Here is a 9,830-nt window from a genome sequence, read left to right on the forward strand (position 1 = left end):
CTTTTCAATGATTTGTAGGCCTATACAGTCCTAGCTCCCAAGCTAAATTTTTGCTACATATAACTATTTCCAAATTTCCACTCTCTTACTCAAAAATGTAATCATTTCCATAAAAATCATCTAAACTTATAACACCCTACAATTTCCACATATTTAAAACATATCTCCTGCAACCAGATATCTTTGAAGGCACTTATTTTACCTACTCAGACTTTGTTCAGTATAATAAAACAGTATTTGCAGATACAAATTGAATTACGAAAAAGGCAATGATAACGTCTGCATACCTCCCCTCTCAAAGAACATAAATAACAAATTCAAGATATTTGAGATAAATATGTATTTCAAAATAAAACATAACTATTCTCTAATAGACAGACTATCACCTTTGTCTTCTACTCTTACTCTTCTTCTCAATCCCAAGTGAGCAAGAAATACATAAAGACAGAAGTAAAATATAGGTTCAGGGTTCAAAAAGGTAGAGTAAGAATTCCACAACACATATGAAGTTAAGTTTAGCATTAAAAGAGTGAGATTTAATTGATACCTGGTAGAACACAAGACAGATTTCGTTTAGCAAATTTTGTCATTTTATATGACAACATATGAAATCAGCAAAAATAACATTTACAGTCCATAAAATAAGGAACCTGGACTACTGGAAATGTGACACTCTACAGCCATCTAATTTCAAAATACCACACCTCCCAAACTCATTACAGAACATAAGTAGGTAATTTATATTCACTATAATCAGATTTATTCCAATAAATAGATTTTTATCCCACTCTGAGATAATCAGACACACTATAACAAACAACAAACCAGAGCTGCAAACAATGTGAAATCCCAGCAAAAGGCAAAATTCATTTTCATACTGTTAAATGAATGCATTGTCCAGAATTTGGATATTTTTAAAAGCAGCAAGTTTATTTTTAAAGGTTTGAGTTCTGCTTTGTTAATAACCACACCTGAAACTTCAAAATGTGTAGTAAGAAAGCATAGCTATCAATAGTTAGAAGTCCAAGAAATCTGGATTTTTTCCTGCTCTCCTGTAGAAATATACTTGGAAAAAAAGCTAAGAATATGGCTTCTGCATTTAGACTACCTGGATTTCAATCCAGGAAATTCCTTAGTTATGTGACCTTGGACAAATTCCTTAATCTCTCTGAGCCTCAGTTTCCAACCATAAAATGAAGTAAAAAGCAGTACCTATTTCATAGAATTGTAAATAACTAAATGAATTGATATACATAATTCATTTAACTTACTGTTTGGCACATAATAAGCAATCAATCTGAATTACTTTAACACCAATTATTAAGTTTTGTAGCTCTTTCTTTTTACAGAAGGAAGATGGGTTAAGTAGGAGTTTTTGGTTTTGTTTTATTTTTAAATAGCTTTGTATGTCCTAAATGTTTTAGTAGATATGTTTATAAAGTAGAAGCAGATATACAACCTTAAAGCAAGAAAAATTAAAAGAATCCTTCTCCTAAAACTAAAGATTTACTTCATACAAACCAACAAAATAACAAAATAAAAGCTTCAGACCACATCACTTTTAATTACTCCAAATGAATTATCATTTCAGTAGTCACATTTCTCAAATAAATCCAAACTGAAAGCTACAAAAATGAATGCTACTTACCTTGAGTTTGTGCAGAATCAAGAAGTCGTGAAGTCCTTGAGAAACTGTAAAATCCTTCCTGAAGATAATGTTCTGGGAAATTAAACTCTAAATTCAAATTCCTAGCAAAGATAAAAAATATTGAGTTTAATTCATGGTAAATTAAGTATGTACTATGTCCACTTTTCATATATTGGGCATAGTAATGAACGCTAATGATGACACTTAGAAAGGGAAGCTGAGATAGGAAACAGTAAACTTTTAATCATAAAAGCTTAAAACTGAATTTTTGGCCAGGCATGGTGGCTCATGCCTAAAAATCCTAGCACTCTGAAAGCCCCAGGACTGGAGCTCAGGAGTTGAAGACTAGCCTGAGCAAGAGTGAGACCCTGTTTCTAATAAAAACAGAGAGAAATCAGCCAGGTGTGGCACACATCACACCTCCAGCTACTCTGGAGGCTAAGGCAAGAGGAAGGCTTGAACCCAGAAGTTTGAGGCTGCAGTGAGCTATAATGACTCACTGCACTCTAGCCAGGGCAATAGAGACTGTCTAAAAACAAAGCTACTCAACTTTTTAAATCATAATGCAGTAGTGCATCATCAACTGACATCATCTTAACTTTTTTAATACTTAGATGCTAATTTTAGCAATCTAGGGTTAAGAAAACATAGATATGTTGTCATTTCATCAGAAAGTTCCAAAGTAACTAACAAAATGCCATTTTGGTATATCAAAACATATCGTGTGGCTAGGCACTGTAGTTCAAGCCTGAAGACCCAGCTATTTGGGAGGCTGAGGCAACATGATTTTAGCCCAGGAGTTTGAAGCTACAGTGTGCAATAATCCCACCTCTAAGTAGATAACACACTCTATCTAGCAAGGACAACACAGTGAGACCCCCATCTCTCAGAAAAAGGAAAAAAATGTATGCTATAATTAATACATTCATAATGATCTGGCTTATATAACATCTAAAATGTGACAGGTTCACTTTAATGCTCTGCTACTTATTCTCTCTTGGCACTTCATTTCATATGATTTAATTTCATTTAAAACTGATTTTTAAAATTCATGTAGCAACCATCACAGTAACTCTAAACTTTGTGCCTAAAAGCATTTTGATACATGTACATTCAAATAAAAGAACAGTCAGCAATGAAATAAATTATTCAGTCAATACCTTTCCTAAATTATCACTATGAAAATAAATTTAAATTTTGCCCAAAATTTTAAATGTTAACAATAGTAAAATGTTAGCCTTGTGAATATTCATTAATTATCAAATTATGTGCAAAGAATAGAAAAAACCACTAAGGGAGTAAAAACTAGAGAACACAATATTAATATATGACAGTACCCAAAGAATTCATAAACAAGTCTAAATTAAAAAAATACATTAAAATGACAATCCATGACTCTTAACCAAGACTCAATTTTACAAAATGCAGTTAAGATTGGAATTAGAAGAAACAATAAGATTGAACTGGTGAATCAAGGGCAGTATCCCCTAAATACTCATGGCCCTAAACTGGGAAGATTAAAAAAGATGTGAGGTTCAGGTTCGAAAGGAGGAATAGGACCTAGTATTTTTTTTAATTTATTATTAAATCATAGCTGTGTACATCAATGCAATCATGGTGCACCATACACTGGTTTTATATATACCATTTGACATATTTTTAATGACCATATTCACACTGGTTAACATAGCCTTCCTGGCATTTTCTTAGTTATAGGACCTAGTATTAATGGAAACATATAATAAATAGTAGCTAAACAAACCAAAATTAAAAAAAAAAAAAAAAGCAAGCTGGGCGGTGCCTGTGGCTCAGCGGGCAGGGCGCCAGCCCCATATGCTGGAGGTGGTGGGTTCAAACCCAGCCCCAGCCAAACTGCAACAACAACAAAAAAATAGCCGGGCGTTGTGGCGGGCGCCTGTAGTCCCAGCTACTCGGGAGGCTGAGGCAAGAGAACCGCCTAAGCCCAGGAGTTGGAGGTTGCTGTGAGCTGTGTGACGCCACCGCACTCTACCAAGGACGATAAAGTGAGACTCTGTTCTCTACAAAAAAAAGCCAAGTACTCTTAAGAGTACAGAAATGAAGTGATTTCTAAAGGGCATACTAGTTACTAAAACATGAAAACCCCCAACTGGACAGAGAAAAAATGCTAATTTTCTAAATTGGTGCACTATTATGAAACTTTATACTGACCTAGAAGCCACTACTACTGATTCAATGCTGGAAATGATACAAGGCTCATTTTAGCTAATACTTCCCCTTAAAAATTCCAAAAGCCAAATTTTAATTTCTACATATCCAGAGAAAAACCAAAACTGCCAAATCTCTTTACTCCAAGTCATGATTGTTTGAAATTCTAAGAAAACATACACTAGAAATAAAAACAGAGGGAAGAGGAACTGTAGGTTGTTGGACCAAAAGGTATATATTTTTGTTCATTATCTGTAAGAATATTCAAGTGTCCACACTAAGCAAACTCAAATGATATGTAAAATGTGACAAACATTAGTCATTATCAAAGACTATGATCAGCTCAGTTTTTTTTTTTTTTTGAGACAGTCTCAAGCTGTTGCCCTGGGTAGTGTTGTGGCGTCACAGCTCACAGCAACCTCAGACTCTTGGGCTTAAGGGATTTTCTTGCCTCAACCTCCCAAGTAGCTAGGACTACAGGCGCCAGCCACAATGCCTAGGAAAGTCACAAAATTTTAGTTCTCAGTCCAATTTGTTGACACCTCACTAAATCAAGGGGCAAAGAACTGAGAATCAGAACACCTACACTCTAGGCTCATACACTGAGGCTGGCGTGTTCGAACCCAGCCCAGCCCGGGCCAGCTAAGCAACAATGACAACTGCAACAGAAAAATAGCCGGGAGCTGTGGGCAGCGCCCATAGTCCCAACTACTTGGAACGCTGAGGCAAGAGAATCGCTTACGCCCATGAGTTTGAGGTTGCTGTGAGCTGTAACACCACTGCATTCTACCTAGGGAGACAATAGTGATACTCTGTCTCCAAAAAAAAAAAAAAAAAAAAACCTTCATTCTAGACCAGATTGTACCACTCCCTGGTTTATGTGGCCCTGAAGTTTCTTTTTGGTTTCCACCTAGAAAATGAAATACTAGATGAAGTAAACTTAAAAGCCGGGTGGTGCCTGTGGCTCAGTTGGTAAGGCGCCGGGCCCCATATACCAAGAGTGGCAGGTTCAAACCCAGCCCTGGCCAAACTGCAACAACAACAAAATAGCCAAGCGTTGTGGCGGGCGCCTGTAGTCCCAGCTACTCAGGAAGCTGAGGCAAGAGAATCACCTAAGTCCAGGAGTTGGAGGTTGCTGTGAGCTGTGTGATGCCAAGGCACTCTACCGAGGGCGATAAAGTGACACAGTCTACCAAAAAAAAAAAAAAAAAATTTTTTTGAATACTCCAAAGTATTACACAAATATAGTCTAGTATTGTTACTATCTTCCTGTTAGTAGACTGGTTGGTTTTCAATTGATTACACTGATAACCACTACTTAAGAAGCTGGATGTGTGGGCGGCGCCTGTGGCTCAGTCGGTAAGGCGCCGGCCCCATATACAGGGGGTGGCGGGTTCAAACCCGGCCCCCACCGAACTGCAACCAAAAAATAGCCGGGCGTTGTGGTGGGCGCCTGTAGTCCCAGCTGCTCGGGAGGCTGAGGCAGGAGAATCGCTTAAGCCCAGGAGTTGGAGGTTGCTGTGAGCTGTGTGAGGCCACGGCACTCTACCGAGGGCCATAAAGTGAGACTCTGTCTCTAAAAAAAAAAAAAAAAAAAAAGAAGCTGGATGTGAAAAATAAATTCATATCCTACAAGTATAACCTAAACATTTACACTTAATCTCCAGAGATGCTGGTCCTCTTGATATCCTCATCTACTTACTTGTTAAATAACACATCACTGTAAATTATATGGCAGAATTCAACTAGTGTTCAATTAACAATTTCAAATGATCCCCAGAAACTCCCAGTCTAAGTTCTAGGTAGAACTTCCACATTCCTACAAGTCTTCTCATTGCCCAGTTAACCCACCACAGCTTCCTGCCCACAAAACTTGTTTAATAAATTAACTAGACCTGAGCCTACCAAAGAGTAGTACTTTTAGTTCTCTCACAAAGTCTTAAACTACAACTGTACTTGCAAATCAAGAATGGACTGTAGCTAGTCTCCTTTATTACCATTTTAATTACCTGAATTAAGGGAAACTCCAGTGTTCATCATGTTATGCTCAAAATGTGAAATCCTTAAAATAAGATGCTACAAACTATCAGTAGATAGGTTTTAGCTTGATTACCATGAACTACTTTAGACACACGATCTCTCCTATCCAATTATTTATCCTGAATTGTTGAGGATCCCATAAAATGCAAATGAACTTAGAGTAGTTTTTTCCAAGTTTCTTTCTTGTCTAAAAAGTAGCCTAACCATTCCAACTACAGTCAAACCGAAATGAGAATTCAAGAAAAGGACAAAACATTGTTTTGCTTTCTAATATTAAAAAATGTTAAGACTCTGCTGCAACAGGATTATCAGTCTAAAGTACTTAAACCTTTTTTATCTGAGTTAGCCACATTTGCTTTCAACATTAGTCTTTAAGTGTTTAGAACTGGAAACAAGGCAGTTTGATCTAGACAAGCAGTGTTGGCACTGCTGCTGCTTGATTCCAAGGGGGATAAAGTCAGTCAATACATGGATTTAAAATGAAGGCAAAGTTCATTACCTCAATTCACCGTTCCCACCCATTTACCCCACCAGCTGTCTACCAATCGTGGCTGCAACATTTCTAACATGACTTAATGGGCCAAATTACTTGCTCAAAAATATAGCTTCGCTCGTATTAATGGAGAACTGCACTTTTAGTGGGGTGTGGCAGGGCCACTCTTAGATCCATCAGGTAAAACCCCATCCTCACGCTAGGAAACAGTTACTAACCACCAAATGCAATAAACCAGAGTGTGCGCTTCAAAACAGAGGGAGTTGCCAAGGGGACCGAGACGATTAACCTCAGAGAAAACATTCCTGCATACCAAGGGCCGAAGGCGGGTGGCGGGGCCACTGACTGCAGACAGAACAAAATCCTATAACCGAGTAGAAGAACAAAAATGAAGCGTAAACCAACAGGTAGTCTGAAGCCAGAGAAAAGGCCTTAACGAAAAGGTCGCCCTACCAAAGCACTTTGGTGTAGGCCACAGTTATTTATCAAAGCCCCAAAAGCCTGGAAGAAAGGTAGCGCTCCAGCCAATGAGACGGAGCCACAAGTTGCACCTCCCGCGGCAGAGGGCGCCGTGGGCGTGGAAGGGAGAAAGAACAAACGCGCGTGCGCGGGGCCTTCAGTCGGGTACGCGCAAGGGTCCGGGACGACAGAATGGGGGAAGGGTTCAAGAGAAAGGTGTGCGCACGCGCACTTGAGGCAGCGCGGTGTCCAGGTCTCGAGCCAGGTTCGCCACCGTGCGCGCGCACCGTTCGCAATGTTCACCCAGCCCCCACCTTTTGGGCCCCCAGCGCTTCAAAAACCTGAGGAAAACTGACAGAAAAACCCACAAATAACGGCGCAAGTCTCCTGTATTCTATAGCTGCCAACCCGACACCACCCACAAAAGAGCCAACAATATTGGCTCGTCCTCGGTATTCACTGCCCTTTGAGTAACCTGAATGCAGCGCAAGGCCTACCTGACACGCCAAAGCACGGTTCCCGGGACTTATCTCCGTTGTAACTACACAGCGGCCATTTCCCGACTCGAGAACGAGAGGAAAACCATAGAGGTACCTTCGACGCGCTAGCTCGTCTCCGTCACTTCCGATTGGGGCGTGGCATTGGGGCCGCTAAATATCGGGACAAGCCCCGCCCATCCTTCCGCTCTAAACCGGCTCCCTGGCCGCTATAAAGATGTTGCCCGCGGCTTTCTGGGAAGTCTCGTGGCTACAGACGTAAAATCTCGCGCGATGATTGGCGGCTCCGCCTGCCCGCCCGCCCGCCAGTCCGTGGCTTCTCCTTAGCCCTGGGAGCCTGTGAAAGGGGGGCTGGTGTTTGGCTAGGCCCGGAGCAGATGGGAGTGAAGGGTTTGCTTCGCTGGCGTCTTTGCTTCTTTTAGAGGGGATTCATACCCCATCTTCGCCCCCGCTTTGTACTGAAGCTAGCCATTCTTTCTGTGGTGCCGGCTCAAACTAAGCCAAAAATAAAAAGTGTCTCACGCTGAGGAAAAGACCCTGGGGAGGCAGGAGGCGGCTGCGATTCTAGACTCGGGGCTCCCTCCCCCGGAAGCGCCGCGTTTCTTCCTCGTGGACGCCTAACTGGAAACTAAGAAGTGTCGCTTTTGCTTGGCTATTAAATGTGCCAGGCGCGCTTAGTTGAGAACATGGTCCCGATCTAAATCCCTTTTCTGAGTGGTGTCTGATCAACTCAGAGTTCACGCCGCTGCGGCTGTCCGGGCTGTTGTTAAAGTCAGGTGAACGTGGGCAGAAGCGTAAAAAATAACACGGAGCAGTGAAGTTTTCTGCAACAAGGATCTCGCGCCGGGCTGGGAACACAGACCTCCATAGCTGGGTCCGCCAAAACTGTAAATCAAGATTATAAATAGGCGAGTCGCATTATTTGAACAGAATTCCAAATACGAGCCTTAGCACATTTTCTGTTACTACTGATCTGAGCTGCACTTCTTCCTTGAGGCCTAAACCTGTGATTTGTTTAGAAACGTTGACCACCTTAAAGAATTTAAAAGTTGTATTTGCAAACCAGGCTTCTGTCGGTTAAATCTATTCTGGGCCCTGGTTGTAAATATTCTTTCCTCACAACTCAATTTACCAGCTCAACTTGGAAAAGTACTTCATTTTCATGGAGTGAATCCTAGGTTTTGTTTTGTTCTGTTTTTTATTGTTCAGTCTGTCCCTTACCCTATTACCACCCTAAGGATGTGGCAGCAGGAATCTTTGGCCTATATTGTGCATTCATAGGTCCGAAGCATTTAGTGGTGCTCAGTAAATATTTGGAGAGTGAATGAACTGTATTAAAAGAAAAAAAACGAACCTTTAATGGCTTGATACAACCCTGCTCTTTTGCATGTTTGGGGGGTAAAACCCTTCAGTGTTACCAGCCCTTATCCGTTTATTTCAAACAGTAAATTATGACTGGAGTGCTTTGCAGGGTAGGCTATTGCTTAAACCTTTCCAATGGAATCTATTACAAATGTGTTGAAAATGAAGTCACCTCTCTGAGACAATAAATATGACTGTGATTTTAAAATAACTGGAGGCAGTAACAAAGGAGACACCTTGAAACAAACCTTTTAATAAATGAAAATTATCCAGACTTGTCTTGAACTATGTCCATTTGATATGTATTAACTTTCTTTTACCAATCTCTATAAAGTTAGAGGTTCTTGAACTTAGATGCTGTTTTATGCACATTCAATGTATTGTCTGATTTTATTTTCAAAACCTGAAATTCCACCATTGCAGATCCATACTTTGTAGTGAAAATTGTTTTTTATTAAAATACAAATAACATTGAAAAGAGCATAGGATAAAAAGATCAAGATCCTATTTAACAAATGAGCATTGCATAAATATAAAATATTGGTAGGGCAAAGTGGCTTACACCTGTAATCCCAACATTTTGGGAGGCCCAGGCAGAAGGATCACTTAAGGCCAGGAGTTTGAAACTGGCTTGGGCAACATAGCAAGACCCTGTCTCTACAAAAAAAATTTTAAATTAGCCAAGCATGATGGTGTGTGTACCTGTAGTTCCAGCTACTCTGGAGGCTAAAGTGGGAGGATTTCTTGAGCCCAGGAATTGGAGACTGTATACCCCTGAATTTTGATCATACCCCTGTACTCCAGCCTGATCAGAGCAAGACTCTGTCTCTAAAAAGGAAAAAGAAAATCATCCGAAGAAGAAATATAAATTGTAAATAAATGACCACCCTTACTAATAAGATACATGTATAAGTCAGACAGTTTATTGTGAATATGTTTATAAAACTCGTTCTTGAAAGGTGTTTTATAAATATAAATATAAAATTTATATTTTAGTTTAAGACAACTGAATGACTTGGAGAAGAAGATAATCTGAAAGAACAAGGACAAGAATATAGGAATGAGAATGGTACTGGAAGTCTAGACTACTAGGGCAAGCTCCCTCAGTCTACTGTTTTGTTTCCCTTTTTAGACTGAACAACAT

At 40.0% G+C, this 9,830-nt stretch overlaps 1 protein-coding gene across 3 annotated transcripts in view; it reads right to left on the reverse strand.

Annotated features, from left to right (window-relative positions):
• Positions 1-8,891, reverse strand: part of BCLAF1 (BCL2 associated transcription factor 1) — a 33,624-nt gene extending 24,733 nt beyond the window's left edge. The window contains exons 1-2 of one of the 3 annotated variants that reach the window (XR_008380123.1): positions 7,325-8,891; positions 1,649-1,749 (exon numbers count right to left, since the gene is read on the reverse strand). The gene's annotated coding sequence lies outside the window, so the exon portion shown is untranslated. The remainder of the gene's footprint in view (positions 1-1,648; positions 1,750-7,324) is intronic. The other 2 variants (XM_053591171.1, XM_053591168.1) reach the window with 2 other exon arrangements.
• Positions 8,892-9,830: the final 939 nt, after the last annotated feature.

This window comes from Nycticebus coucang, chromosome 5, assembly GCF_027406575.1.
Source record: "Nycticebus coucang isolate mNycCou1 chromosome 5, mNycCou1.pri, whole genome shotgun sequence".
Lineage (NCBI taxonomy): Eukaryota > Metazoa > Chordata > Mammalia > Primates > Lorisidae > Nycticebus > Nycticebus coucang.